We start from the raw sequence: 27,380 nt of genomic DNA on the forward strand, positions 1-27,380 counted from the left end.
ATGAAAAGATAAAAACAATAGGAATATTAGGATATGTATTCTTAAAAGGATAATTCAATTAAAAATGTGATTTAAGAAAGCAGTTTATTTAATGACTATATATATAACTTTTATTTTACAACTTTTATTCACTTGACTCAATGTTTATTTGACTTTAGTTAAATTTCGACCCCCTTCCTCAGATAGTGTCATAACGCATAGAAATCTTAAAAATAATGGAATAATTTAACTCCTTAAATGAAATTACAGTTACGTGATTTAATAATTCAATTTTTTCCCGATAATAAAGCTGCTTCCTTGGAGTATTATAGGAAAATGATTTCAATTCTACTTGATCTATTTAACTGCGACAGAAAAAATAAAAAATATATAAAATTCAAATCTATAACTGCATTAAAAAATTGTATTGCTGTACTTCTAGCATTTTTTGCGATAAAATACATTTTATTCATAAAATTCATTTGTACATTTTTTTTATTAACATTTTATTTTAAGCGTATTTTTGTTCTTACTTTCAATTTGATTTCTTCATTCTGATTTGATTTTTTGAAAAGTCACTAAATCATCATTCAAATTATTCTTAAAATATATTACTTTAAACGCTAAATATTTGAATTAGTTTTTTACTTATAAAATTCCTTATTAAATAAATAAGAAAAGTTCTTTTAGTTCATAACCTAACGCAACGTTTTCTGCTGTTTAGTTTTCTAATAAAAAATTCTTCATGAGTTGTTTCAATCATTTCAAATTGACAAAAAAAGATAAAATTTAAGACATTTAATAAATTTCAAAATTTTCTAGCATTGTTCAAGAAAAATATGTCTCTAAATTTTTCCTCAAAATTACATTACATTCAATAATTAGTTACATAAGTCAAATTTCCATGAAAAACTGGGAAAATAATAATTATAATGATGAAAATATTAATCTATCATGCTTTATTACAAGTATTACTATCCGCAATTATGCTAGTTAAGTAATCTTATGTAATCTTATTATTTGTAATCTCATTTTGTATTCTTAAGTATTTTCTGCTTTTCTTTTGTAATCTTTCTTATTCTTTTTCTGTTTTCTTAGTAAGTTTAGAAACGCAAAATGCAGATTTTTTACAGATACTAGTCTTTTTTCTATAACTTAAATTAATGTCATTTTAAACATTTAGTTTACTTTCTATGACTTTTATAATGAAAAAGCATTTTTATGAACTTAACTGGTTAGGAAGCTATCTTGAATATTTTCATTATAAACTGTTTACAAACAAAAATTTATTTTTAACTCATCTATCCGTTAGAAAATCTAACAATATTACTAAATCTACTTTTAGATATATATTTTTGAATTCAATTGTTAAATACATCAATTGGTATAATATATCACAATTTATATGTTTATTTATACGTTTATTTGATTGTATTTTTGCAATACTATACAGCATTATATTTATGAAAGTGGTGTAGAATTGCATTATTGCTTACTATTTCATTGATATAAATAAAGAAAAGAATAAGCATATTAAAATATCGAATTTTACTTATATGTAGAAATAATATATTTGAGTACAGTCTAGTTATTAAAATTAGATGAACAGAGACTGAAAAATTCATATCTTAAATTATACTTATACAAAATGTATTTACGCAAAATTTTATTTTTAAATTGGCTTTAAACAAGTATATATAGGCTCGTATTTTAAGTTTCACTTTGGTGTCAATAAATAGTGTGGATAACATTTTATAAATAAAACTGAAATAAGAAAGTATAAGAGGGATAGATTCTTAAATCCTTCTTATATGTAATTACATAATGTGGTTGCTTAAGATTTTATGAATAAAAAGTAAATAAGATAAGTATTGGTAATATTTACGTGCTTTATGATTTACTTATAAAAATAAGAAATAATTCGTAAAATAAAATCCATATTTTAAATCTCACTTATTCAGAAACATAAAATGTATTTGGGTGGTAAAAGTTGAAGAAATTAACTTTAGTAAGATTCCTTTTTCGGCATTTTATTTATTAAAAATTATGTAGAATGAACATGGAAAATTGGCATCATACATTGATTGCAAGTATATAAAAGATTCCACGAGAATAATCTCTTTATATATAAATACTTAATGTATGTGAGTAACATTTTATTTTTAAAAATTAAAAACGAAATTGTGCAGTAATATTCTTTATCTAAATCACACGGATATGTAAATATGGCAAATCTAATGGTATAAAGCCGCACAGTAATATACAAAAAAAAAAAAAAATAAATAAAGGTTATATATTAGATGCTATGATGCTAATCTTTGGGTACTTATCTGGAGGACAGTAAAAAACCTATTATCACTCGACCTATATTAAGTACCTTGCTATAATAGGTTCTTTTTACTGCAGTACTTATAACAGCAATATCAGACGTATTTTATAACACATTTAATTAAGCATTACTGGAGTTTGGTGCTTTTTTACTGTATTCAGATTAAGTACCGATATTACTTTGATAAATATGATTACAAAAATATTAATGTCGTTGACAATTGTTTTCGGGAGTATACTTAACTAATTTTTGTGTGTGTGGTAAAAATTTAAGTTTTTAAAAAATAAACTTTTTTATTTATAAGCAAAATGTAAGGTGGAAAGATACTTAGTTATCTACACATTCGAACACCTTGTTATTATTAATTCCACTGATGCTTAATTAATTGTGCTACTGGGTACTGCTACTATTACGTTAATTTGTGTTTTTTTAATAAATACTACACCTTTTAATTATGGTTCACAGAATACTTCTTTGGAAATAGGTTTTTATAGCCCACTGAAAGGGATATCTACTGAATAAAATAGGTGACTATGGTAATTTTTAACTATCAGCAGTTGACCACGATCATTAGCATGATGCCAAATGACACTAAATGTAATTATCTTTATTTTAAAGGGATGGACTTCTAAAAACATTATTTGTGTAATATCATAACATAAAGTTATCGATGAGGGCATAAATAATGGATAAGTACCTGTGCTGACTATGGTAATTTTTGCTGATCAATAGTTGACCTTAAGCAAAGTCAGCATACCAAATGATACTGATTGTAATTAATCTCTATTTTCAATGGGATGAACTTCTAAAAACATACTTTGCTTAATCTGATAACATAAAGCCACCGAGAAATAATTTTGAAAAATGGAATTGTTTCAACTCAATTAATTGTAGTGCTATATGTCTTTATATTTTCTGCATGATTTTCTATTGTTGATTTATATCGATTTATTGATTATTTACTTTTTTCCCGTAGTAGGCATTCAGCTAGTTTTATTTATTAAAGGAAAAGACTAAGTATATAACGAATTCTATACTAAAAAATCAGTTGTATATGCTAATATACATTTCTAAAAAGATTATTAAAGATATTAAATTCTCCAGAAAGCGAAAAAAGAAGTTCGCAAATAAATCTGCCGTTAAATTAAAGTCTTCTTTTTCCTGTTATGTCAAATAACTCGAAAACATTAAATCTAACGTTACAATTTCCGATGCAAATCCAGATGTATTATTTAATAACTCAATTGTTTCCTCGATATTAAAATTGCTTCTTTCGAGTGTTATTGGAAAAGAATTTCAGCCCTACCTGACAAATTTCACTGCATCCGAAACGAAGAGGGGGGGGGGGGAGAAATCGAAATTATGACAGCGAATAAGAAAAGAAGGTCATCCTCGCTTACTCCCGGAATTTTTCCAGAAAAGAAAAACGGGAGAGCGTGACGTGTACTAGACAACGACGCAGCAATAAAAAATTTCCAAAATAATAAAAAAAAGGAAGAAAAAAAAAGAATTGAGGAAGAAAGAAGATGGAGGAGTAAAAAAGCGACAACTGGCTGGAGCGTAAAAATGTAATTCAAAAATCAGTCTCTCGTATCGAAACTCAATTTCGGAGTACACCTGGTCTACAAAAAATAAATAAAATCTCCAACTTAGAATTGCTTCATCTCGAATAAGTTTCCAGAGTCTGAAGCTGAATTGACTGAGAAATATTTTTTCACATTTAGTTTTGACCTTCTCGCATTTTTTTTTATTTTTTTAATTTTACTTTTAAAAGTGAACGAGTTATTTGAAACGATGCATATATGATATCTCTTAGTCTTTTGACATATATTATGCATGAATTTATTGATAAAAAAAAACAAAAACATAAGAGTAAATCTTCATGAATTCATTTTATGTAAAGTACTTAATATGTTTAGTTCGGGTGGAGGGGATTTGACATTCGATGAATTTTAAAAAGGAAGCATTTGCATTTTTTCTCACACACAAATAGAAGAAAAAAATCAGGAGAAAGTTTTATTTTTTGTAACAATTTAACTCGTAAAAAGAGTTATTTACTTAAGCTCTTTCCTCAACTTTATCAAATAAAAATAAAAAATGTTAGCGCGTTACGTAAATTAAGATTAATTGATAGACATGCTATGAAAACTAATAAAAACTTTCTGTTTAATAAAAAAGCCTAATAGCCATAATTTTCTGTAGTGTGAAATCATTATCATAATATTAAAAATATAGTGATAATTATTGCACACTGCAGAAAATTTTATGAAAAGTTTCACATAAATATAGAAAAAATACTCCCCTGTTATCCTAAATATAACTATAAAGTGCCTTTTATGCAATTCAATTCCTTTGTTTAAAGAATTACGTTAATAGGAAGTCATTGTAAATTCCTTTTTATCCAATATCTGTCATGACCGATTTACTAGAACAATATTTTTTTAAAATTTTTTTTTAACCAATTACCCCCTTTTAACCCGTTAAACCCATTTGCATTACATGATGAAATTTTCAAGGAAATTCTCGGTCACAGTTAAATTCCCTTTTATTCATAAATTTCCTATGGATTATTTTTTACGGTAAATATTGTATTTATGGTAAAAAATACTGGCATTTTGAGTGTCTAGTGCCTATACTTTTTATCATAAGTCATTCATTTCATAAAAGAAAACGCAGCAAATATTTCTTTGAAGCATGGTTTTATCATGCTTATTCTTCTTGTATATTTATTTTTTAAGGTTTAACCTATTTTAGTCTAAACATAACATATCAAATTTGTAACTGTTACTGTTATCAAATTTGTAACTGTTCTAGACGGAATAAGTTTGAAATTGTAATTTTATTACATGGTTTTTTTATTTCCCAAGAGGTAAGTAACATAATTCAGTCAGCAAAAGTATGATTCATAATAAAAGATAGCAAATAAATATTGAAGTATGGTTTTACAATGTTTAATTTACCTTTTAATATTTGTGTTTTAAAGTTTTAACCTGCATAAGTCTGAACTTTATACCAAGTTTGCAATTATTACTTGTTCTAGAAGGAATAAATTTACAATATGATGCTTTATAAAATTGCTTCTCTATTTTCTATGAGATTAGTAACATAATTCAATCTTAAAATTTTGATCCATGATAAAAAATAGCGAATAATTATTTAAAGCATGGTTTTATAAAGTTTAATTTACCTTTGAATATTTATGTTTTAAAGTTTTAACCTTCTTTAGTCTGAACTTAACATACCAAGTTTGTAATCATTACTTGTTCCAGATGGAATAAATTTGCAAAATGATATTTTATAAGATTTCATCTCTATATTCTTTGAGATTAGTAACATAATTCAATCTCAAGACTTGATTCATCATAAAAAATAACGAATAATTATAAAAAGCATAGTTTTATAATGTTTAATTTACCTTTGAATATTTATGTCTTAAAGTTTTAACCTCCTTTAGTCTGAACTTGACAAACCAAGTTTGTAATTATTACTTGTTTTAGACAGAATAAATTTATCAAATATAATTTTATTAGATGGTTTTTGCATTTTCTAAGAGGTAGGATGTAATTCAGTCGGCAAAAATATGATTCATCTTAAAAGACACCAAATAATTATTTAAAGCACAGTTTTATAAGGTTTAGTCTACCTTTTAGTAATTTTGTTTCAAAGTTTAAACCTACTTTAGACTAAAATTTGCGTACCGAGTTTGTAAATGTTACTTTTTTTAGACATAATAAATTTATGAAATGTAATTTTATTATATGATTTCTCTATTTTCTCTGTGGTTACTAACGTCATTTAGTCAGGAAAAGTATGGTTTAGCAAGAAAAAATTAGCAAATAATTGTTTAAAATATTATTATGTAGTTAAAATCAAATAATTATTATTTTTAATTATTAATAAATAATTATATATTTTATCATGTTCAGTCTACATTGTCACATTCATGTTTCAAAGGTTTAACCCACGTATGTCGGGATTTTAAATACCTACCAAAGGTAAAAAGTGTGTAATCGTTACTATTTCTAGACTGTGAATATAATAAAATAATTTAGAGTATGCACCTTAATAAAATACGAAAAATTCATGTCATAGAAAATAGATATTATGGTATCGATTTCTTGTAATGTTAGTATTATAATTCGGTATTTAAGTTATATAAATGTAATATAAATTATAAAAGAACATTTCCCTTAGAAGAAACCTAGATCTGAATAGAGAGTAATAAAAGTAATGAGGGGAGAGTAAAAAGGTTTAGTCTTGATTCAGAATACTTTTTCTTCTTTTTTTTAAGAAATCATGACTTAAATAATTAACGATAACATTTAGAACTGAAAACGCCCTTATAATAAATAATTCATATTTGTACAAAGAAGGGCGTAAAAAGATTTTGATTGATTTGGAGCCTAAATTTTGTAAATTCATCTGTGCTAATATTAGAAAGCATATTTTACCAAACCGTTTGGTTATCATGACGCAATTCTTAATAATCTTTAGCCACGGCGAACTCGCACTCAGATGAAGAACAAAATAATTCTCTTTTGTCCCTATTTCTTGACTGTATAGTAATTTCAGATGCATTTGTGCAAATTTACAAGATGATAAAACGTATTTTTCTAGATAATTTGTCCATTAAATTTCATTTTTTAAAAATATTTCATCAGGAAATTAATTCTAAATGCAAAAATATTCAGAATTTTTTTTTTCCGGGGTGATATCATTTCATATTAAAGAGAAATTCAACATTTCAAAAAAATGAGAAAGAAACTACAGTTATGTACTTAAAAACGTTTAAGTACTCAGAATTTTAAAATAAGTGTATCGTGAGATGATTAATTCAATCAATTAATATCATTTAATTTCTTAATTTCCAATTAATAGCAAATTTCTGAAATATAAAGTTCATAAAAATAAACTTTTTAAGGAATATAAACTTGATCCAATGTATTCAGTCAGAAAGAGAAAAAACCACAAAAAAATTATTATTCATCTGTAAAAAATTTATTTTATGATAGTTGCATCCTGTTTAAATTCCTAGGTTTATTATATTTTTATTATTTTATTGAAAATTACGGTAGTGAAAAATATTAAATGTAAAATTATTTTTACATTTTTTTAAGTTAACCCCAGTTTCATATCATAAAGAAAAATTATTCTTAAATATCCTGTATTGATGTATATAACACTCCATTATTGCTATTTTAATTATAGAATAACTTTCCACCAATAACGCGTACATGTTTTAGGAGTAAGTGTAAATGTTAGATTGTAAAACTTTTTACACTGAATAATATCAGTTAAATTTTGATAAATTATTTGCTTCTTTTCCACCTTATTCCACAATATAAATTGTTTTTATTGGTATGTAATAATATTTCCTTATTACTTTTATTGCTAGATAACAATACTTACTCACAGTTACAGAAACTTTTATATTAACTTAAGTACACATTGTCTGGTTTAATCAAATAAACTTGGAACAGCAGTACTTAAAACCCAAAATAATGTTGGTTAATATCCTCCCAGAGAGCAACTTTAAACTAACTTTAAATAAGCATCTCCGCACTATCTTCTGGCTCTTAAATAAATCTGCGTCTCATTTTACTTAGAACGAAGTACATTATATTGATGGTAATTTCTAAGTCAAGTCAGCTATCATCCTAATTTCCCGCCCTTTATCCGGAGCACATTCACAAATCCAGCCATACACGAAAATCCCGGAGGCCGCTTCATGGACGCTATAAATAGAGCCAGCCACCGTAAATCACTCTTGTAAGAATCCCATAATCACGGGTGTTAAGCGGCCAGATGACATACAAGGCCCTTGTATCTGTGTTCCAGCAACACTGTTTTCTCCAGGTCTCCTTACACTCCCCGCCACCCCCAAGAAGCACCCGATGGATTGAGTAATTTGTGTCCAATTATTGGGAGTTATCCGGCAAAGCGGAAGAGAGTCCGGGCGCGTCCCATTTAAATACTGATTCTCCCTGATTGTGATAGATGACTTGGCAGGAGGTTTAATTGCGCCCCGCCTCGACCTCTACTTGATTTCAGTGGATGGCAAAAGGATTAGGAAGCACCAGAAGAGATTAAGTGGCACGGCAAAAGCACTCTTTGATGCTTTTAACCAGGAGTTGTCTCAAGAACAAAGCTAAGCTTTTAGCTCTGATTAAACTGGCAGATCAAGTGATGATCAAGGTTTCCAACTTTTGATGCGTGGGGTAACTAAATGGCCGTCTTTTCATTTGGAAGAGTATGCGAATCTACTTAGTATGATTTAGATCTATTTCATGCGAGATTTCGGTCTTTCCGGCAATTAATTGCACTTTTGAAAGAAGGTGCTGAAGCTTAATTCGATTTAAGTCAGTTTTATGCTTGGTCATACAATAGTTAGTCAATGATAAGCTGTATTTTCAACTAATATATTGGCGTATTAAAAATGTAAAGCTATCCCTAGTAGAAAATTAAAAAAAAACATTGTGTTACGCAGTGGGTAGTATGGGTAGTATATTTAAAACAATTTTTACAAGAATGAAACAAACCTTTTAATTTTAATTGAAATGGGAGATTAAGAGATGGCTAAGAACCTTAACTTTTAGTGTGTACGGTAGCTAAGTGGTTGTCTTTTTCATTTTTTTTTCTTTTTTGAAAGGGTATGCAGGCTTTTTCCTCATGATTTGGTACAACATGGTGTTGTTCCTTAAACCACTGTATGTTGTACCTTAGATCATTGAATTTACCTCTTGGATAACACCTTTTTGGAGTATTTTTCGTCTAACCTTATCAATTTATTGAATATTCGTGCAATTAAGGCTTAGTGTTTATGTAGTCTGCACAACCTGAAATAAATCAAAATACTCATACATGTAATATCAAATAATATTCTATTGGAATAATTTTAAGAAAATCCATAGCTTTACTAATAAAATTTAAATCTTTATAATTTTGTGAGTAGTAAAGTCTACTTAGAAAGATATTTGTGATAAATAAAACAATTGCCCAAATTTTTGATCTGTACCTTGGACAGCACCAAAGTACAATACTAAGACAAGCTCAAAGTACGACGAACATACTTTTTTCTGCTAGACATTACAAAATAAAGTTATGTCTTAAAAGGCATTTTTTCTAACAGAGAATGGCATCTTGATATTTAAATTTGTTCTGTTTTGAAACGAAAGAACTCTATAGTTTTATTTTTTAAACAAATTTATTAAAAAAAAATACTCATTAATTAAAAAATACCTAAGAAACATGAAAGGGTTACCAACAGTTCAAAGAAATTTATTAAGAAAATTACTCAAAAGTTGAAAATATGAAAGTCCAAATTCTGCTGGAAAATGCCAAGGAAGCCTTAAATAGTAACAACTAACAGTAGTCGGTTTGTTACCTATTGTTATACACGTAGTATTGATATTACTCACTAGATTAAAAACTTCATTTGCTTTAAATATATACAAATTGGAAATAACAGTCGAAATATTTCAAACGTTCAAAAATAAGCACCCATTTTCAAGATTAGCCAGACGTGAATGAGAAAAAACTCAAATAATTTGCAAAAAGAAACACAAAGTTGCCAACAAACTTTAGACTACTAGACTAAAACTTTAGAACTGCACTATTTTTTACTGATGCGTATGTTGTAAACTGTCTCAAATACTTACATTTAATGCAGTAGTTCTCATCTAATGAACGTAAATGTGTACACTGGTCCAAAGTGCAAAGATAAGTTGTCTCTCACTATCTCCATCAAGAAAATGAAACAAAGCTTGAAAGTGTACCAACAGTTTAATTCACAGTATTTTTTAACATAATATAGTTAACAGTTTCATTACTTTGTTGAATAGCACATATTTTCATAATACCATGATAGTTAACAGTTACGATTAAAATGTACAATTTTTAAGCTTTTTCATATTGTGCTCTGCTTAATTTTATACTGCATCCCAAAGATATCCAATATTTTTTAAATAGATTAGACTATTTTCGTCGTCAAGATAGCCGAATATACTTATAAAATAATATAATTAACTTTATAATAGACTTTTTAAACTAATTAATATTACGGAATCTAATTTTGATAAAAGAAATTTCTCTCGAAAGAGAAACTATAATCTTTATTTTGTTTTTTACCAAATTAATCTTTGTTGAATGGTATATTTTGAAAGGAGATCTTACATTACTCGTGTATGACATTATAATTCTACGAGACAGACGGATATATCGATCTGAACTATTCAGACAGTGGATTTTTTTTTTGCTAGGCGTAATAGTTTATCTTCAGAAACAATAAACATTGAAATAATAGCTCTTCAACTTATCTGCTGAATAAAAGATTTAATAATAAAATCGGTTTTATCTTATCAATAAAATCAATTCATTCTTCCCTGAAAATGTCATGATTTTCTATTTGGATTATATAATTCAGAAATAATTTTAAATTTAGGAATCATTCCGTTAGTAGTGTTTCAAAAATCCTCAGTGATTTAAAAAAATATTTTAAAATCAGTCAAAAAGTTTGCTTCATTCAGATTGGTAAACAAGGTAACTACTTTTCACTAAGTTTTAAAATAAGTCACACATTTTTCTTAACTGATGGTATTGTAAATAGAGAAGAAAAACTACAAAATTTTGTTTTTAAATTAAGGAAATGTCGCAGTAAAATGATGTTGTAGTCAGAGGCAAAAATTAACGTTCATTCGTGGATATATTTCAGTTTTAACTGTCTGATATATGCAGAATAAAATGTTTTTTTTAAAGTTTTTACAGACAACAACGACATTTGTGGTTGAACATTTGAACTAATATTTAAATTTGAGTAAATAATTTCGCTTTCTAAGCAGAACGCAGCTAACCGAATATTTCTACCTGATTCTTTATTTTTTTGTTTATTTCTAACTCTTTTTGTTCATGTTTTTATGTTTAATAATTTTACACCTGGTATTAAATGTAATATCTATCATTTAGCGCCATTTTCAGAATAAATAATATTCTAAGTGAAAAGCATTGTAACGTATTTAATTGCAAATTACTTTAATCATTTACTTATACAAAATGAGAGTGTTTCAGTAATTGGGCGGTTAATTAAAGATGAAAACTTAGAAAAGTAAACAACTTCCAAATTTGGCAATTTAACTGTACTGGCAGTGGTCTATGTTTATCAGATAATATTAATAAGAGCCGTAGAGGCTCTTATTAATTTTGTAGGGATGTAACATTTGCCTCCCAATGAGATGACCCAAGTTCAAATCAAAGCGACGGCTGCTCGATGCGAATTTCCGACTTGGTTCACAGTACTAACGTTAAATATTCCCAGTTGTTGAAAAATCATGGGTTAGAGTTCCCTTGCCGTCAAGTTACAGGGGAGGTTTTCGTTTTTTTCCTCGCCATGTAACGCAAATGCTGGTTAATTTCATCAAAATGTCCCCCTCGAATTCAATCTTCTCCCAATATTTGATCGAGGTGTTCACTTGTCTTCTGGATCGAGTTCAAGATTACGAGGCTACGGAGCTTAACATTGGTATTCGTACACTCAAAATTGAGTTGGCAGCTCGACGATGGTTATAAAAAATAATATTAACAAGAATCTCACTTTTATTAAGAGTTTAGATTTACCAAACCTATTAACAAATTATAAATTTAAAAAAAATAACGTTCGGAAAAAAGAACTTAGAAACTAATATTAGGAAAACACACAAATCCCCAGGCTTAGGTAAGTGCTTCTTTCAAAACGCTAAAAAAACTGGTTCAATGTTTAAACTGTAATACCGACACCAAATTTATTTCTGCCTAAATAAATTGTTAAATTGAGCCATTTTCTTTTTCAAACTGAACCACAGTAGCGTGCAAAAAATTTTATAAGTTCTATTTAATTTAGTTTAGCACAATATTCAAGTTGCAGATAATTTTTAAAAGATATTAAAGTTCAAACAACTTGAAAATTTCAAATAAAACAAAATACATACATTTTCATTTTGAACATTTTGAACATATATTTTCATTTAGAATTTTCATTTAGAATTTTCATTTTGAAATTACGATAAAATAACCGGCAGAAGTCAGTCGAACCAATTAACAGTACAGTTTAAGGCAAAGAACATTTTTTTGCATTTACTGTTACGAAACCGTTTACAACTAGTAAGTTTTTTAACCATTTACAACTAGCATGGTTTCAAAACTGCAAAAAAGAAATTTAACTCAAAATTAGAGCTAGACTTTTAGTTCGGTAATAGACATTTGAGTAAAGTTGTGGTTGAGTTGTGTTGTATCAAGTGAACAGTGGAATGTCGTTCATTTAGTTTCTTTGATTGCTTAACCTATCGTAAGAGATGAGAAACACTTGACTTTTCTGTTAAGCCGCTATATGGTACTGTCAACTATACCAGAATAAGAGTACCGTATTTTAATAGTCCAGCGTCACAAATTGGGGAGTGCAGGACACTGGAAACTCTTCATTTGTTGAAGGAAATAGGGAAAATGTTATGGTGCCATCGTTGAGACTCGAATCCCTGTTCAGTCGGTCATGAGATTGACAGATCCACCGTTTCAGCTACAATACATACCCAGCTGAAAGAAACTGAGTGGCTGTATTGAATGGACCAAGTTGGTGTGATAAAATTCTGGTTGTTTAACCTTATTAAGTGAAGGCAGTCAATAAGCGGCTTTTTCTCGTAGTTAACAGTTTGCATAATATCTTAATTATGGCTATTCAAACTGTTTTGTTTGAATATAATAAAATAACAATTAAATAAATTATTTAACCATTTCTTCAAGAAATTTCTAATAGTGTAGCTATCTTTCAAATGTTCAAGAAATGTTCTTTAAGATAGTTAAATGTACAATTGCTATTTGCTTATTTATATATATTTTCATACACGTCATTGCATATTTATAAATATTCTATTTGATATATTTTCGCAAGAGAAATTTATAATTCGAATATAAAAGATTCATTCTATACTTCATTTAACTAAACTAACTGGATAACCGACATGAAAGAGTCTAAACTAGAACGGATTTTTAAATTAATTTTAACGCATTTGAATGAAGCATAATCACGAGAAAAAAATTTAACTTTATAGTTTACAAATTAAATGTCATATATTTTTAGATCTTTATTTCAAAGGTAACTTGCAAACTTTGAATTCTTTTAAGAAAATATTTCTATCGTTAATTACGTAGAATAATATCTGCTGCTTTAAAGATATTTTATAAAAAAAAACATTAATTAATGATATTGTACTTTTTTTTTAAATCGAAATATTTAATACGCATATTGTGCATCTATAATTATATTTAAACACATTCATTTTTTTAATATTTGAATCAATTTAATTGAACTTAGTCAAAATTTATTATAAATTATAAAACAATATTCAATATTCGAAAGCTCAGGTTATTCTATACACTATGTACTATATAGCTACTAGTTTCTTCAGAAGATTACATAAATAAAAAAAGATTATTATATATTCCGTGTTATTCTTCATGTTTTGTATCACAAAAATACTATAGTTTCTTCAGAAGATTACATAAATGAAAAAGATTATTATATATTCCATGTTATTCTTCATGTTTTGGATTACAAAAATACTATAGTTTCTTCAGAAGATTACATAAATGAAAAAGATTATTATATATTCCATGCTATTCTTCATGTTTTGGATAAAAAAATACTATAGTTTCTTCAGAAGATTACATAAATGAAAAAGATTATTATATATTCCATGTTATTCTATATGCTTTGGATTAAATTAGAACTACTGGTTTATAACATAAATTATAAAAAACTAACAGAACGTTTCGCGGCTAATGTTAAACTCTGTGGAGACTATTGAAAATACCATTCTCAATAACTCCGCCAATTTTATCCAAAATGCGTAACAGCTTGCAATATAGATATAGTTTTTGTTGTTGTTTGAATGTTTATTTTATTTTTTTATACATAAACACAAAATTTCGAATAATAAATGTTAAGTGAATACGCAAGGTGCTACTTAGTCAACGCCCTTAATATATATTTTGAGACTCCTAATCCAAAAATGAAATATGCCAATTAGGTGTTGCAAACTAATATTGGAACGAAGAAAAACATAAATGCTATATAACTTTATTAGGAATTCAAAATGAAAAGCAACAAAACCAGTTTGACAGCTTTTAAAACTTTGAAGTTTCTGAAAAGCATTTTTAAATTTATTCTTGTTTCCTTTGGCAGTTTAATAAATTTGATTATTTCAGTCTGGCCTTTCTCAATAGTGATTTGTAGGATTATGATAGATTTTTATTTTTTATTCTCCTTCGCCCAACTATAGGTTCAAGAGTCCAAAGCATATGCTTATTTAAACACAGTTTTGACAAGAACTTTTAAAATATAAACTAAGGGTGCTCATAAAAAACAAAAAAAAAGCATCATTCTTTCATTAAGATATCGAAATTTTTAAGCAAATATTTTAGTTTGAAAAACAAGTTTCTTCGAATGAGCGTTTTGAAATAAAAATTCTAAAAACAGGAGCTACAATGCTTTTTTTAAAAACTTCTTTTGATTGCGCAGCTATCCCCAAATGAGATATCGGAAAATAATAACGAGATATTTCATAAAATAAAAACAAAACCTCAAACCCATTTCCCAGAACCAAACAAAATTGCGCATCCACTCCAAAAATAGCTGTTTCTTTTCAAGAATTATAACAAATTTATTTTTCCTTAACTTCTCTGTCCATATTTTAAACCAGGATCAACCTACTACCCTCCCCCAAAAACCATTAAAAGGGATATATATGTATAAGTCCCATCATTCCACACTGGCACTTGTCCGATTATCAGTCGGGAGGGGGGCTGGATTTCCGAAAGTTTTAACGGATGAAGTCAGGAACATTCGAAATCGGAAACCAATCAATGCAAATCGTCCGTAGCTTGGTGTAGTGAGGGTTGGAGACTCCATTTCATTCCTAATGGTTTACGGGATGCCCATTTCGAATGAAATCGTTATTTTCCCTACTTGCACCATTTTCTACTAGTTGTGTGGTGGTGCGTGTTTTTGGCATCGGGGGGAGGCTGATCGGGAAAAGTAATTGAAAATTTTCGAGACACTTGGTCCTCGGTTATTATTTATGTACCAGTCGGAACCATAAACACGTAACACTCGAAACGTTACAGAATTGGATTGCATTTGAAGGATGTGATTTTGCAAAAGTGGAAAACGATAAGAATGATAGGAAGTGTGTAAGTGCCTCTGACCCGAACGTTTTATTGATTGTTACCAGAAATGAGTTTCTCCTTTTTAAATATTTAATAATGAACTGATATTGATATCGTAACTCATATGCTTAATGATTTTTCTTTGCAATAGAGCGTTGTGTGGAGACTCTACTCCAATATATTGGAAATAAAATATAGATACTTGCTAAAAAGAATTTTATTTCGGGTAAAGGTTTTATGCTCTGAACCGCTTACAATAATAAATCTAAAAATATTGTTTTCAAGTTTGAAATAATGAACCACAAACAGAAAAGAGATTTATTCGTGCAAATAATGTTGCCTTTAATTTAAAGTGATCAACAACGAGTTTTGAATGATGACCAATCGCTAGAATGGATAGCCGAAAGAAAAATCTAGAAATGCTTCTATGGAGAATACTTTAAGTTTTACATTGTTATAAGTAATAATAAAATGGAATTTTAATAGTATAAATTAAATAAAGACTTTTTTGGGCTTGTTTTATTCTTCATCATTTATAATGGCTCTCTGACCCGAACATTTTATTGGTTGTTACCGGAAATGAGTTTCTCCTTTATAAATATTTAATAATGAACTGATATTGACATCGTAACTCATATGCTTAATGATTTTTCTTTGCAATAGAGCGTTGTGTGGAGACTCTACTCCAATATATTGGAAATAAAATATAGATACTTGCTAAAAAGAGTTTTATTTCGCGTAAAAGTTTTATGCTCTGCACTGTTTACAATAATAAATCTAAAAATATTGTTTTCAGTTTGAAATAATGAACCACAAACAGAAAAGAGGTTTATTCGTGCAAATAATGTTGCCTTTAATTTAAAATGATCAACAACGAGTTTTGAATGATGACCAATCGCTAGAATGGATAGCCGAAAGAAAAATCTAGAAATGCTTCTATGGAGAATACTTTAAATTTTACATTGTTATAAGTAATAATAAAATGGAATTTTAATAGTATAAATTAAATAAAGACTTTTTTGGGCTTGTTTTATTCTTCATCATTTATAATGGCTCTCTGACCCGAACATTTTATTGGTTGTTACCGGAAATGAGTTTCTCCTTTATAAATATTTAATAATGAACTGATATTGACATCGTAACTCATATGCTTAATGATTTTTCTTTGCAATAGAGCGTTGTGTGGAGACTCTACTCCAATATATTGGAAATAAAATATAGATACTTGCTAAAAAGAGTTTTATTTCGCGTAAAAGTTTTATGCTCTGCACTGTTTACAATAATAAATCTAAAAATATTGTTTTCAAGTTTGAAATAATGGACCACAAACAGAAAAGAGTTTTATCTTTAGTCCTTAATTCAAAGTGACATGATCAACAGTGAGTTTTAAATGATGACCAATCACTATAATAGATAGACAAAAGAAAAATCGAGAGATGCTTGTATGGAGAATACTTTAAATATTACATTATTATGAACAATAATAAAATGGAATAACGTTTTATATTATAAATTAAATAAATTTTGGGCTTGTTTTATTCCTTATCATTTATAATGGCTCTCTGACGCGTAAGTTTTACTGATTGTTACACGGAAAGGAGTTTCTCTTTTTAAATATTTAATTATAAACTGATACTAACATCGCAACTCATATGCATGTATTATACATCATAAAATATAATAGATAGATCATAGATTTAACATATCATAGAAATTTCTCGGGAAAAAATGGTTAAATAGCAATTTATATAATTGTTATTTTACCATATTCAAAGCAAAAACAGTCAAATAACCATAAATTAGATGGTATTCAAACTGTTAACTGTAAGAAAAACCGTTTATTAAATATTTTAATTTAACTACCGAGGAAGCAAGTCTGTCAATCTCATATCTGGCAGAATAAGGGTTCGATTTTTACCGTTGACACCACAAAATTTCTCTATTCCTTTCAATACATAAAGAGTTTTCAGTGCCCTGCGGTCCCCAATTTGTGACCCTGAACTATAAAAATACGATACTTTCATTTACGCATAGATGGCAGCACCGTAAAGCTGATGAACACAAAATAAGCCTAGACTCCCTATCTGTTAAGATGGATGAAACAACGAGATAAACTAATTAAATTACATTCCAGGGTTCACTTGATAAAAAACAATTCAACCACAACCTAACTTCAGTGCTCAGTACGTAACGAAAAGTCTAGCTGCAAAATTCAGTTAAGTTTTGCATTCATGGTATTTGAAACCCATTAGTTGTAAATGGTTTTAAAACAATAAAGGTAAAAACTGTTCTTTACAGTAACTTCAAGGTTAATTGACTGGACAGACATATTTTATCGTACTCTTGAACATGAAAATTTTAACAACACGCTTAATGATTTTTTTCTTGAAATTGAGTGTTTAATGCTACCTTTTGCTCTATTATATTGTAAATTAAATACAAATACATACTTGCTGAAAAGATTTTCATTTTTGAGTAAATTTCTCTGCAGAATTTACGATAATAAATTAAAAGTATTGTTTACAAGCTTTAAATTATGAGAATTTTAAAAATAAGAATTTTATTTTTCAAAAAACATTTTGCTCTAAATTTACAGTGCTCATAAATTTAGAGCAAAATGCTTAGAAATATAAATTTAGAGATTAATTTAGATCATACCTTTTGCTCTATATTTATTATTAAAATAATAATAAATTTTAAATGTTTACAATTATAATTTAAATGTATATAAAGGAGATTTGTAATAAAAGGATCTGTAAACACAAATAATACTTTGTAAATAAATAGAATTATCTTTAAAATTCAAAATTATTTTATTTTAATTTCATTAACAAAATAGTTAACTATCCTTAAGATTGTATAAAATTTTATTTCTTTAATAAATCTTATATTACGCAAATTTTTTTTAACTGCAGTGAGCTTATAATATGACAGGCATATTCAATTATGCAATCAGATATAATAGTTATCGAATTTTACTTGAAATTCATTAACAAAATATTCAATCTTATTTTTCAACTCGTATTTCAATTACCGACGGATTACAAAAGGTATTGGTGTTATATGTCTTAAAATTCTGATATTATGCAAATTTATCTTAAAATGCGTTTGACATTGTCTCAAAAATAAATTTTTAGAAATGTTATTGGAATTTCATTAACAAAATCTCGAATTTCTATTTGCAGTTTATAAAATTTGTATGCATTTTACTGCTTATGCATCCTATTTTAATATATTAATATATTATATATTTAGTTGAACTGCCAAGTTTAAAAAGAAATTATAATAAGAAATACTTTTCGAATTTTACTAGAAGTTCTTTAATGAAATATTAAACTGTTCACTACATCACATGACATATTTTGTCTTTTCATGCCTTTAACATTAAGTATTTAAGTTTTATTACTTCAATATATGATTAAAAAAAGAAATAAAACACTTCCTTATATCAAAGTTAGAAAAACATAACACTTGAATCGAGTTATGTTTTCTATCTAACATTAAGAACATACGCTTTTCTTAAATATTCAATTAAGCATTCACTTTAAATATATTTTTTCAATATACTTTCAATTTTCGCAAAACCAATGCAGCCAAAATTTTTGACATAATAAATACATTAATTGTGCTCTCACCATATTTACTTCGTCATTACTTTTCATAATATTTAGTGGCTTGCACCATAAACATTGAACAATTCGCAACATTTTATAACATATTTTACTTTTTTCATGCATTTTGCTTCAAGTATTTAAATTTTTATACGACAATAAATGTATAAAAATAAGAGACAATATATTCCCTTATATTAATAAGATTAGTAAAACAAAACATTTGGATTTTTTAATGATTTTTCTCTAACTTTACAGGCAGTATAATTTTCAATTTTCTGAAAAGCAAGGCACCTAAAATTTTCACCATAATGAATAGGTAAATTGCTCTAAGCAAATTCCCTTAGGCGTGATGACTTTTCAAAATATTTAATGCCATACACCGTAAATACTAAAATATTGAACTATTTACAGCATTTTATTAGATATTTTCTTTTCATGCATTTTGCTTTGAGTATTTAAATTTTCATCTGGCAATAAATTTATAAAAATAAGAGACAATATATTCCCTTATATTAATAAGTTTAGTAAAACATAATATTTGAGTTTTGTAATGCTTTTTCTCTGACCTTATGCGCAGCATAACTTTCAATTTTCGAAAAAGCAATGCAGTCAGAATTTTTGCCATAATGAATAGGTAAATTGCTCTGACCACATTCACTTTGGCGTGATTACTTTTCAAAATATTTAGTGACTTGCACCGTTGCACTCATATATTTCTGTGGAGCGTCTACGGAAAGGAATGTGAAATGACGTCCAGTGAACGTTTCGTCATTACGTCTCACTGAAGTAGATCCAATTAGGTAAAGCGTAAGTTTCTGTCTTGTAATTAGATTGAGAGAGAATTTGCGCTTAGCTGGATTCCCTCTAATTTAGATTGCGTTAAATCCCTCTTTTGTTTTGAGGACTGGTCGCTTGGTCATTCTAGTCCAGTTCCCACTTCTTGACACTCTATGGGGATTTTATGTGTGCATCAGGCCTTTTAGATTGAAAGGTTGCAATCCGTTGGGATTTTGAAATCACGTCTCCTTCAATTATTTCCTTAAATGAACTTTGCAGAATACCGAAGGATATTGACAATTAAAAGGCATTTCCATATTCAATTCTGAGTTTATAGTTTAGACGAATCATTGGTGCTTAGTTAGATTTTTAAATACCCTTAGAAGAAGATAATAAGGATAAAAATAAGATATAGGGCTTTAAGGAATTGAATATATAGGAAAATATACTTTGACTCTATTTTCTGAAATTTATGATAGAACATTTCTTGGGCTCTCGCAACATTCGTTTGATTACAAAAGCAACAAACTTCAATTCCATAAGTACTTTAATCAAATATCAAGTTCACAAAACAATATATTTCTTGAAACTTTAAAAACATATTTTATAGTCATTTTTTTATTAATTTTTGATCTTGCCGATTTTTTAATAATGTGTTTTTTTAAATTGCAAAATAATAAAGATATTTTTATGGCTTGATTTAAAAAAACATTTAACTTCTGCTTTAAAATAAATTTGCACGTAAAACAGATATAAAAATATGATATTTGTCTTAATCTAAGATCTTCTTCCTTGTCAGCGCAACAGCCCCTTGCAGGCCTTGGCTGCCTCAACAACTGACAAACGCCAGTGCCTACTATCCATGTCAATCCCCTTCCAATTTCTAATCATTTGGGTTTACAGGTCATTTTTGATGTCATTGAGGAATTTAGTAGGGGGTCTACATCCTGGGCGTGACTTCTCTGGGTATTTGAAGGTAACGATTCTCATGGCACTGTCTTCAGGGTTTCCCCATAGATGGCCCAACCATCTCAGCCTATTCCTGCTGATTATTTGTGTAATGTGGGGCTTATAGAGTCAAAGTTACATCTGGTTAGCCAGCATGCCATTTCTTGAATTGCGCCAAAGATGGCACTGAGGCTCTTTCTGTCGAAGGTCTCCAGTGTATATCTGAATTTAGGATCCAAGTTTCGCTTCCATAAAGCAGTACAGGAGGCATCAGCGCTTTATGGAGTTTCAGCTTTGCTTTTCGGCTGAGAAGGTAGCAAAAATCAAAGATAGTAGCAAAAACAATTCCTGATATTGATGTACCATGGATCCCAGATTTAGCGGCAAAATCATCTTTAGTTACATGAATTCTACTATGTACGTAAAGGCTGGAGAAATTCGCTACCTGCTTTTAGACCCACAAATATTTCATATACAATTATAGTTTTGTATATTCAGACTAAACTCAATGCACCAAGTGCAAAAAAACAAATTCAATGCGTTATATCACTTTCATTCATTTTATTCAGACTCATAAGAAAAAGTTAAGTAATCTTATACCGAATTTTGTCTAATACTAATCTTAAAATAACGAGTTTTTAATTAGATAAGTAGATGAAAATATCGAATACAACCAGCTAATAGAAAATTTTTGTTGATATAAATAATAATAAAATTTATTTTAAAGATTAAATTATATCTTGTTAACTTAATTTTAGTGGTAGAACAGATCTAAAATAGAAAAAAAATATGTTGAATACTTCCAATCAATATGTCAATTAAAAGAGTTATTGTTATTTATTTTAATCGGCATATTTTTTAAAATGTTATTATTCAGTAAGTTTGACATCTATACGCAAACAATAAGTTTAAAAAATCAGTCGGTTTACAATTGAAAAGGATCTCATTTCTTAATCACATATACTATGCATAAATTATTATTATTGTTATTCGTAATAATCTGTCGACTCTTTCATAATTTTTATTCTCTCAGCTAATAATCGTTTAATTAAGTTCTTTCGGTAGAGAATTTTGTGCAACTACTAAATCCTAAAATAGTAATTGCAGAAAATTTTTAAATTCTAAATTATCTTGCATCTAATTTTTCTTACCAAGAATTAAATTTTTCATTAAAAAATTGCTTAAACCTACATTCTATTAAATTCTATTAAATCTCATGTTTCAATTTTGATTGGTAACATCTAAGAAAAAAGTTAAAGACTATTCAAGGAAAAAGTAATAGCTAGATTATTTTAAAACTGCCCTATCTCTTACATTATCACTATTCGATAGCTATGCATCTCATTATTTTTACCAAATATTAAATTTTTCAATAAAATTACTTAAGATTATCTATCGTTAAAATTGCATTAAATTAGAGATTTACATTTTGATTGCTATCTTATAACTTACATTTTATCTGGTTGACTCCAAAAAATAATAAGCTAATAAGATGTTTGAATTTTTTTATAAAATATATAGATTTTCTATTAATTACTCGATGTGGTTATACATCCAATTTTTTAAATATTAATTCTGTATATTAAAAAGTGTTAAAATTTATACGTTGTTAAAATTCCTTTAAGACTGTGATTTATATTGTGACTGTTAACTTGTAATTTTTTTAAATTTAATAACTAAATAATTATCATCTTTCATTTTTACAACTTCGTTGCTTGTTTCTTTATATTCTGGAAGATCTTGAAATCTGTATCTCTTTAATTTGTTTCCATCCTATAATGAAACTCACCATATCCTACAATTTAAAATACAATAAAATATTCAAAATATTTAAGATAAGAATATATATATATATATATATATATATATATATATATATATATATATATATATATATATATATATATATATATATATATATATATATATATACACTGAAGAGCCATCATCACATTATGACCTCCCTCCATCTATAACAATGGGCTCGCCCAGGTTTTCTTGGTTTCTCGCCCAGGAACAATGTTTTCATGGGGCACATTAGGACCCATAATCCTTATAGAACAGTCCCTAGCGTCTGTATGCTACTCTTGAACATAGTTGCAGACCAGGTTCACCCATTCATGGCAACAGTTTTTCCTGCAGGAGATGGTGTTTACCAACAGGATAATGCACCATGACATAAGGGTCGAATCGTCATGGATTAGTTCAAGGAACATTCCGGCGACTTTCGAGTCATGTCTCAGCCCCACAAATTCATCTGACCTTAATACAATAGAGCAAATGTGGTCCTACTTTGAAAACCAAATTCGTGCTGTCACGCTACCCCCTCGCAATGTGAGGGAATTGCAGGACCAGTTGGTGAACGCTTGGTACCAGATACCTCAGACTACCTATCAGCACCTTGTGGAATCAATGCCACGGCGGGTGCTAGCAGTTTTGAGGGCTAAAGGTGGTCCTACATGTTATTATCAGGGTGGTCATAATGTAATGGGTCTTCGGTTTATTTATATATATATATATATATATATATATATATATATATATATATATATATATATATATATATATATCATTTATTTCATTTAGCCTTCTAATTATTGTATAAAATAATGAAATATTCCATTTAATTCTCTATTTTTTTCATGATATTTTTTTTAACTTTCCAAAATTTTTATATTTATATTTTAAAAATATATATATTTCTTACCAATAAGCCAAGTATTAAAAATTATAATCCCCTATAAACAATACTATTACAGCAATAATTTAAAACTTAAATAATAGATAATTTTAATAGCTAAATGCTTTTGGATTTATTTTGCATTAAATGTATATTCGTTAAATAATTATTTCCCATTAAATTGTTAAAAGTAGTTAAAAATCAAATCTTAAATTTTCCCCTTCAGTATTTGATCTTCTAAAAGAAAAATGGAGTTTTCAAAAGTTATCTTCTCGTCATAAAACATCCCAGAAGGCACCATCAAAAGTTAAGGCGACAAGGGGCTTTCAAATTTCTTTTTTGTAATTATGAAGGGATTTGCTTGAAATTTTCAGAATACATTTATATTGTTAAAAACAACTTTTATACAAAATTTCAAAGAAATATTTCAAAATTTAAGAAATTAAAAAATTAAAATTTTTGAATTTTTTATGTTTTTTTATATTACTCCTCGCGTTTGAAATTTTGTCAAAATGACAAAATTCTTTTAAAATATTACATATTAGGTAATATTGAAAAAATTGTTGGGAGCACTTTTTTTATTTTTTATTATAGAAACAAATAACATTAAAAAAACTGTAAAAAACCTACATTTTTAGGAAAAAATCATCATACCTCTATAAAATATCATGTATAAAAAAAATTCTATTCACTTAATTCAAAAAACTTTTCCAACAAAATGTTAATAATATTCATCAATATATAGCATTAAATTCTCAGGTCAATAGAACGAAAATTCATTACGCTGGAACAGTTTGAAATTTATAAATTTGTCAAAAAAGACATTTTGAGAAAAATGACATTTACTACTTTTTCATTGCAAATTTTACTTCTGAACAAATATTTCTTGTTTTTAATATAAATACCTATAAATATTGTCTAATGAAATAGTTTAATAATTATAGACTTTAAATTTCTTTAAAAAAATTAACAAAATATTTAACTAATTTAAAATTAATTTTAAACTAAACTAATTTTAACAGTTACCTGCATTCAATAAAAGGTAAACAAAGGGGTGTGGTCAAAACTGAAATGTTCATAACTTCATCAGTTTTGCTCTTATTCCAGAATTTTTTTTTTTAAAATGTTCAGTTAAATGCCAAGATTTCAGAAATATAAAATGTAAAATATCGATTTTTTGACAAATTTTTGCTTCTTTGAAAGTCCCTTGTCACCTTAAAGGGAAATGAGGTTTATAATTAGAAGCGTTAGCACCTGTACTGATAACGTAGACCGCTCCAAAAATGGCTAGAATAATACGTTCTTTTCTATCATAACATGTTTCCCAGCTTGACATTAAAAATTATTGTTTCTCTCTCAACATGCTTATCGTTCCATCATAAAATTCTTACGTCGAAACAGTTTGAAGCTTCTGCTAATGTTTAAGAATTCTTTAAAAAAAAACATGATAGGTTTTATACATTTAAATTTTGACACAGGGAAATATTTTTAAATAATAATAAAATCTCTATTTTGCTATTTAAATTTTATTATTAAGAAAGATAAAAGCTAATTAAAAGATTGTGGTTTATTGGGACATTAGATTGAAATAATAAATTGTGATTGTAAAATGGAATTTATCAGGTAGAACAGTGTATTGAAAAAAATCAAAATTCTAAACGAAAGAAAACTTATATGATTAAGTACTATACCATTGCCGCAGTTAGGACAGCGAATTTGCCGCACTTTGCCACAATTCCTTTAATATACATATTTTTTAAGTTCTAATTACAAACAAAAATGTATTTTGGGGGCGGGTAAGCTTCCTGGAGGTGTAGTTATCTGACAATTTATTCATTTATTATAAGGCCAGTAGCTGAAGAGGAAAAACTACGCTTCATTAAGTACCTTTTATAAATGTGTGCATGCACCATTATGGAAGTATCATATATATGTACAATATGGATTATTTTTAATTATAACAAGCAGTCGAATAATTACTAAAAAATCCCGATTATGGGGATTATATACGGATTTAAATATAAAATCAAAAAAAGTAGATTAATTTTTTTTTCCATTCAAATTCAAAAATTTATCAATAATTGATTATGTAAATTAAAGAACTTTCAGTAATGAATATTTGCTTCTCTTAGATCTAAATAATTGCAAATAAGTGTAAATTTGTAAAATTATTTTATTCAAGTGAGTTGTGTTTGGAAGATTTTATCTTTAACTCAGAAAAAGACAACGGTGTCTCAAGTTATTCCTCGTATAAAAAGACAAATATGACGTTTTTCATTTATTTTGATCTAAATTGACATAAAATAATGAATAAATATGAAAAATGTGTTTAATAAAAATTCTGCGTCAAAGCGTTAATAAGATAGAAGAACAGAACAATTATATCATTTAAATAGAAATGTATAATAGAATTTTATGATACAAATATCATATAATATGATATAAACTCACCTGATAAAAACTTATTCACCCCTTTTGATGTGCAAAGTCATGTTTAAGTTAAGGTTATGTTTGTGATTATTTTTTTTAGTTTGTTCTACCCATTTATTTTTTAATGGGTTGGAATTTGCTAACTGAAGTGACCAGTGACCACCAATATAAACCACCATGTTTATTTCAACATTTTGTACGATTGCCTTTCTGAAAAAATTTTCATGACTAAAAAATTCCGAATCAAATTACGATTAAAAGTACCAGCTTTCAGGGTGCCAGTACTTCTCGCCATAAAATCAATTTTTACCGTATAATTTGATGGATCAAAAGACCTGATAAATTGTAATTTTTACTGTAAAAGTTATTATAAAATCTCCGAATCACAATAATTAAATTCATATTACAGTAAAAATTAAGTCAAAAAATTTTACAGTAAAATGGAACTTATTGTACCATGGATTTTACGAAAAACGGACCCAAGGTACCGGATCATAATTCGATCCAGAATTTTTAACAGTGTATGTTATTGACGTTAAAATTTGCATATTGAACAACTACACAGATCATTGGGTTGTGACAAAGTTTAGTTGATTTTCTGAACATTCGCAACCCTTTATATATCTTGATTAGTCAGCAAAGTTACCCGACTCGAATATCATGAATATCATAAAAATCTAAATGACATGTTGCGGATTAACTGACAACGGGTTAAACTGAAATTTATGGAATTTTGAGGATCGAATATTTAGCGAGGGGCTGAAATACCTACTAAATTTTTATTCTTATCTAACCAAATCCAGACAACAATCAAGTCCAGAAAAGATATTACACTGTTAAATTATGATTTTTGATTTACCAAGGGGTGGCTAATTTTTTGATTCATATCTTATATGATGTCATACATCATATCATATTTCAATTATTAACATAGCACAAAGCAAATACAAAAATGGCTTATCAATGTTTTAAAAAATATTAATTAGAGTTACTTTTTTTCAAAGAGAAACTGCAATAAAACTCTTACTATCTTACTATTTCGGGTGTCTTAATATTTATAGACACCCGAAATAAAAGGAATTTGAAATAAAAAATAGGAAATAGTATAAAGCAGCATTACTTCGCTAAAATGCATGAAAAAGCGAAAATATTTTTGAAAAATGACGAATTTGTTTTGAGGTTATATGCTGGGTCAAATTCAAATATTTTAATTCGATAATAGTAAAGTGTATGTCTTGATTTATAATAGTAGGGTAACATTTATGAGCTTAATATTAACTCCAGACATAATAATTTAACAGCTTAACTTTTTGGTAAATTTCTAGCTCTTCCATAACAAAAATAATGATTTTTTCTAAAATATGAATTTTAGTCTAATTTATTAAATTTTCAATATTTATGCATCGCATTAATGCACTAATTATATTAGTTA

The 27,380-nt window shown here is 27.6% G+C and overlaps 1 long non-coding RNA gene across 3 annotated transcripts in view; it reads left to right on the top strand.

Annotated features, from left to right (window-relative positions):
* LOC122268859 (uncharacterized) overlaps positions 1-27,380 on the top strand; it is a 402,125-nt gene that overhangs the window by 346,534 nt on the left and 28,211 nt on the right. Inside the window, exon 1 of one of the 3 annotated variants that reach the window (XR_015432629.1) lies at positions 10,721-10,846. The exons of the other annotated variants lie outside the window; for them this stretch is intronic. This is a non-coding gene — a long non-coding RNA (uncharacterized LOC122268859). Of the gene's footprint in view, positions 1-10,720; positions 10,847-27,380 lie in introns of those variants that run through there. 3 annotated transcript variants of the gene reach the window in all.

The sequence above is a fragment of the Parasteatoda tepidariorum genome, chromosome 3, assembly GCF_982258835.1.
Source record: "Parasteatoda tepidariorum strain Cologne lab strain chromosome 3, Ptep-v5.0, whole genome shotgun sequence".
In the NCBI taxonomy this organism is placed as follows: Eukaryota; Metazoa; Arthropoda; class Arachnida; order Araneae; family Theridiidae; genus Parasteatoda; species Parasteatoda tepidariorum.